General features: G+C 47.0%; 1 protein-coding gene across 3 annotated transcripts in view; it reads left to right on the top strand.

Annotated features, from left to right (window-relative positions):
• Positions 1-2,462: 2,462 nt before the first annotated feature.
• The window catches only part of SEC24C (SEC24 homolog C, COPII component), a 60,220-nt gene continuing 56,682 nt past the window's right edge, over positions 2,463-6,000 (top strand). For all 3 annotated transcript variants that reach the window (XM_089510801.1, XM_089510800.1, XM_089510799.1), the window contains exon 1: positions 2,463-2,579. The gene's annotated coding sequence lies outside the window, so the exon portion shown is untranslated. The remainder of the gene's footprint in view (positions 2,580-6,000) is intronic.

Raw genomic sequence — 6,000 nt, 5'->3', positions numbered from 1 at the left:
CAATCTGGATCTAATGGGTCAGTGGAACTAAATGCTAGCATAGTGTCTTAAATAATTTGTGGCTCTCTCCTATATGAAGTTGCAAACCTGTCTCCAGCTCTTAGCTGTACTAATGCACTTCATAGTTTAGGTTTAAGATTACATGGCAGAACAGTGATTATGCACCACATGCCTGCATGTGAAACGTTAGGATATCAGGGAAGGGTTTTAGCTTGACCCTCCCAAATGCTATACGCAGGGCTTAAAGGTTTGAATCTGCACCTGCAGTTTCAGAGACGATCAGTCCAAAGTCAGAACTTAGAGAAGTTACTTTTTGGACTATGGCTGCCTTTAGGCTGAGTCTCCTAAGACATTAGGTTTTGATTCCATGTCAGAATGCCCCTGCTGTGTGTCTCAAGTGAGTCTATTGACTTATGGTGACCCCATGAATTTCACAGAGTGTTCTTTGGCAAGGAATAGTCAGAGGTGGTTTGCCAGTTCTTTCCTCTGAAAGAGCCTACAATGCCTGGTATTTGCCTGAGGTCAGTCTACTTGCTCTTAATATGGATAGGGCCAGTGCTGGTGTAGCGGTCTGAGCACTGGGCTAGGATATTGGGAGACCAGGGACTAGGATATTGGGAGACCTGCTCTGTCTTGTTAAGCCCACTGGGTGACGTTGGGCAAGTCATATTCTCTCAGCCTCAGAGGATGACAATGGCAAATCCTATCTGAAGAAACTTTATTTATTTAATTTTTATGCCACCTTTATCCCCAAAAGGGACCTAAGGCAAATGACAAGATATAAACACCTTAGGAACTATTTTTTTTTAAAAAAAAGCAATAATCCAGTTAAAACAATATAAAATTAAGATTTTAAACACACAAACGTTAAAACATAAACTTGCCAAGAAAAGCCTATGATAGGTTCTCCTGAGGGTCACTGTAAGTTGGAAATGACTTGGAAGGCACACGACAAAAAACACGTATATGTCCTTTATATTGACTTATGGTGACCCCATGAATTTTTTACAGGGTTTTCTTAGGCAAGGAATCCTCAGAGGTGCCTTTGCCAGTTCCTTCCTCTGAAATATAGCATACAGCATGTGGCATTTGTTGGCGCTCTCCCATCCAAGTACACTTGTCCCTCCACATTTGCAGCTTTGACTTTTGCAGATTTGATTATTCACAGATTTTATTAATATTCTCTCTCTAGGAGTATCTAGGTCCTCCAGTGCAACTCTAGGGTCAACTTTAACCAAAGGTCGCACTGGAGGACCTAGAGATTCCTAGAGAGGACACTCTGCTAGGCATTTGTAGCTCCTCCAGAGCAACTCTATGGCCAATGTCTGTCGGATGTTGACCACAGAGTTGCACTGGAGGACCTAGAGGTTTCTAGAGAGGTAAAAACATAGTGTTTTTGTTATTTGCGGTTTTTCCACATTCACGGGGCTCATGTGCCCTTAATCCCAGCAAATGTGGAGGGACGAGTGTAGTAACCAGGGCTGACTCTGCTTAGCTTCCAAGACCAGGCGTGACCTTGCTCTTAATATGGATAGGGCCAGTGTTGGTGTAGTGGTCTGAGCGTTGGACTAGCGACATTGGGAGACCAGGGAGACCCTGCTCTGCCATGTTAAACCCACCGGGTGATGTTGGGCAAGTCACACTCTCTCAGCCTCAGATGCCTTGGGGATATGTTTGTTGTTGCCCCTATTTGTGTGCCTACTGCTTGTTCCTGACTTATGGTGACCCTGAGGGGGACCTATCATGGGCTTTTCTTGGCCGGTGCCTTCAGAGATGGTTGGCCATTGCCCTCCTCTGAGGCTGAGAGAGTGTGACTTGCCCTGGGTCACTCAGTATGTATGCTTTGATAGAGAGTTCCTGCATGGCCCTTGTGGTCTCTTCCAACTCTATGATTCTATGGCTGAGTCAGGATTCGAACTCTGGTCTGCAGAGCCACAGCCAAAGGCTCAAAACACTACGGCATGGAGATATCAATGTTTATTTAAACATGGGTTTTTACATGGCTGAGCTAGGATTTGAACCAATGTAGTGTCTTGCAAAAGAGACTTGGAGGACAACTCCCAGAATCCCCTTGCTAGTCAGGCCAGCCATTAGCTGTGCCAGCTGAGGAATTCTGGGAGTGGTGGTCCAAAAGGCCTAACACAGGCCCTCTTGGGGTCAAAGGTCAGAGGCAGTTCTCCTCAGGCGACGCAAAAGGACTCCTGAGCAGGAACTAGGCCTAGTTCCAAGTTCAAATCAGTAGGCTTTTTGCGTCGGCGATACCCGGATGTAGCGCAAGGGTGGGAGGGGAGTCGCAGTCGTTGGAGACTCCGCCCCCTACGCCTCTACGTCAGAGCCGTAGGGGGCGGAGTCCCCAACGAGTCCGCCTCCTCCCCTTACCCTCGCGCTACATCCGGATATCGGCAAGTCTCGCGAGAACCTGAAGCGAGAACTGAGGACGTGGCAGCCGGAGGGAAAGCGAGCCCAGCCGGGAGGGGCCTGACTTCCGGTGCATGAGAGTTGCGGGTCCAGGAACCGGAAGTCGGCGCCAGAGGCCTCGGATCCAGAGGTAGAAGAGGCAGCGGCGGAGGAGGACTGAGGTGAGTCTGTGGCAGCCCTAGCCGGTAAAGTCCCCCCCAAAGGCCCTTCGGGAGTGGGGGAAGGAGGCCTTGGCCTGATCACGGCCTACTTCCGGTCCTCTGGCCAGGCCCAGACCCTCCTAGGCCACTGGTCCACAAACTGTGCCTTTTAAGGGATCTTGGACTCCATCTCCCAGAATCCCAGGCTATTGGTCGACATGGCTGAGGCTTCTGGGAGATGGAGTCCAAACTCTCTTAAGGGACGCCGTTTGGGGACCATTGGTATAAGATCAGTGGTTCCCCCAAGCTGCCCTTTAAGGGATCTTGGACTCCATCTCCCAGAACCCCAGGCTATTGGCCAATATGGCTGAGGCTTCTGGGAGCTGTAGTCCAAAAGCTCCTCAAAGGGCAGAGTTTGGGGACCACTGCAATAGGTTATGGAGAGACTACTTTGATGCCTCTGGATGGAAGGCTTTTGGGGGATTATTGGCATCACTTTTCACTTCTGAAACACACTGCAGAAATAACCCAGTATGAAACCGCTTTAACTGCCCGGGTTCAATGCTAGGGAATTCTGGGAAGTGTAGTCTTGTGAGACATTGAGCCTTCCTTGTCAGAGAGAGCTCTGGTGCCACAATAAACTACAGTCCACAGGATTCCCTAGCAATGAGCCAGGGCAGTTAAAGTGGTCTCAAACTGGATTAAGTCTGCAGTGTGTTCTGGACCTAGTAAGTGGCTGTAACCAAGCAGCTCTCTGTCAGCTTCAGGCCAGCTTGCAATAATAGGTCGTCATGTTGTCCATGAGTTTGAGAAGCGGTGCCTGACGCTGTACAAACAATCCGGTTTCGCACCACTTTGACTGCCGTGGATCGGTGTGTTGTTTCTTGTGGCGCCAGAGCTCTCTGACAGAAACAGTTCAGTGTTAAAGCTACAGTTCTCAGCGTTCCGTAGCACTGGGCCATGGCAGTTAAAGTGGTGTCAAACCAGATTATTCCTTCAGTGTGTATGCAGCCGTTAAACCACTTGGTGAATTTAATCCAGGTTCCTTGCGTCTGGTGTACTTTTTGATGGTTCACAGAAGCGCATCGACAGATAACTGAAGACAGTACCTGCGCCTGTGTCTTTATGGACCTGCATACATTGGAGACATGATATCTCTGGCATCCCCACAAGGAGATATTTCTTCGCCCAAAGCAGGGTTGTGGAATATGTGGTCCTCCGGATGCTGTGGCTTGAATCTTCTTCCATCCCTCATGGCTGACTTTGTGGGCTAGGCTGATGGGAGTGGCAATCCCACAATATTTGGGGCAACCCCACACAATATTTCTCATCGCTGATGCAAAGCAAACAGATGTGTGTTTGTGTCCTTCCCACCTACGTCTGCCTGTTGCTCTTGGGTTTAACCTTGTAAATAACAACCAGGAGTTAATCTTCAGACTTGTCCTGCTTCTTCAGATCTGTTTACAGTATGGCTGCTGTTTTTGGAGATATCCTGGCTTCATTTAACTCTCGTAGATCTGAATAGAAATCGAACTTAAGCAGATGTAAAATGAGTAGTTTGTTTATTCAGGAGCTTAATGGGAGGCTGGGATTTATTAAGGTTAGTTTTGCATGGATATTGTATTGTTTTCCCATTCTGTTCTGATTCACAATATATAAATTACAATGGCCTGTTACAGACTGCCAAAATAAAGCTGCTTGGGGTCTCTTTGGAGGTATGCTGTTTAAATGATGCATGGGTCCTATGAGTCCAGAAGTCGTGCCAAAGCCACACTCCATTCCTAAGCACTGGAGGGCAGCTTTGGTGCAGCTCCAGGATGCTTAGGATGCATGCATCACTTAAACAGCATACCTCCAAAGAGACCCCAAGCAGCTTTATTCTGGCAGTCTGTAACAGGCCAATATTTAATTGAGTTGTTCTAAGGGGGAGGGGATAATGGGACTTATTTTATTGCATTGTATGGTTTTTATCATTGTAAGCTGCCTCGATCTTATAGGAGAGGTGGGGTAGAAATAAATATTAATATTAACTATGTTGATGATGTAATTCGTATACTGTTGAGCATCCAAGTTTTCCAGATAAAGGTATGGTGCCTTTCTTGCCTTAGAAATGAGGAGGAACACTTTGGGATGGACTGGTTTCCTGAAATGGCAGTCCACTCCTGTGGCAGTCTGTGCAACATAAAAGGGTATTGTATCACGATGGGTGTATCAGCAGAGCATGATGCAACTGCATCCTTTTAAGCAAGAGTGGGACTGTCTGGAGCTGTATATTGAACTGTCTTCTGGGAGCAACCTGAAGCCAGCTCCCCACTTAAGCCACATTCCCCAAAGACATTTGGCCCCCTTTCTGTTTGTAGAGAGAGGCATAGTGTCATTGCTTCATCTGTGCGTTTCCACAGAAAGGCTGACTCTAGCCCTGGGCAGCCTTTGGGTAGAGCTCAGGGATAACACTGTAGCACTGGAAATCTCTGTTGTTGTTGTTGTTTTGTTGTTGTGTTCTTTCAAGTCATTTCCGACTTATGGCAACCCCCAAAGCAAAGCTATCATGGGTTTTTTGTGATTACCATCATCTGAAGCTAAGAGAGTGTGACTTGCTCACGGTCACCCAGTTGCTTTACATGGCTGAACCAAAATTTGAACTCTCATCTCTAGAGTCAGAGGCCTGTTACAGACTGCCAAAACAAAGGTGCTTGGGGTCTCTTTGGAGGTCTGCTATTTAAATGATGCATGCATCCGAAGAATCCGGAAGCTGCACCAAAGCTGCCCTCCAGTGCTTAGGAATGGAGTGAGGCTTTGGCGCGACCTCCGGACTCTTAGGACCCATGCGTCATTTAAATAGCATACCTCCAAAGAGACCTGAAGCAGCTTTATTTTGGAAGTCTGTAACAGGCCAGAGTCTAATGCTTAAACAACTATACCGTACTGGCTGTCTCTGCTTCAATCGATCATCAATCAGTGATAGGAGAACAAGGTTTCATCTCCCAGTATCCTTTTTCTAGTGCTAGGAGAGGATGTGGGGACGAGAAAACAATTTACATAGATCAGGTTGATGACATCTCTGGGCTGGAGATTCACTATCTTTGTTTAAAATCTTGGCATATTAGATAAAAGTGGGGAAGGACCATGGAGAGAATGAAGCAGGTGAGTAGCAGTGATCAGCAAAGTCCAATCTGCCTTATATCATAATAATAATTTGTTTTATTTATATACCGCTATTCAAAAGATCATAGCGGTGAACAGCAAGTAAACTAATTAGCAAGTAAGCTAATTTGTCCCCAACAGTCTGGGTACTCATTTTAGCGACCTCAGAAGGATGCAAGCCTGAGTCGAGCTTGGGCCCTTTTGCTGGTCTTGAACTCGCAACCTTGTGGTTTTGAGTGAATGGCTGCAGTACAGGCATTTAAACAGTTTTGAGTCCCATTTTGGAGGAAGGGCGGGA

The sequence above is a fragment of the Sceloporus occidentalis genome, unplaced genomic scaffold (genome assembly GCF_023333645.1).
Source record: "Sceloporus occidentalis isolate IW3139 unplaced genomic scaffold, rSceOcc1.0.p SCAF_2, whole genome shotgun sequence".
Lineage (NCBI taxonomy): Eukaryota > Metazoa > Chordata > Lepidosauria > Squamata > Phrynosomatidae > Sceloporus > Sceloporus occidentalis.
Note: the sequence above shows the minus strand (reverse complement) of the source record. Positions and strands in the feature narration are given on the sequence as shown.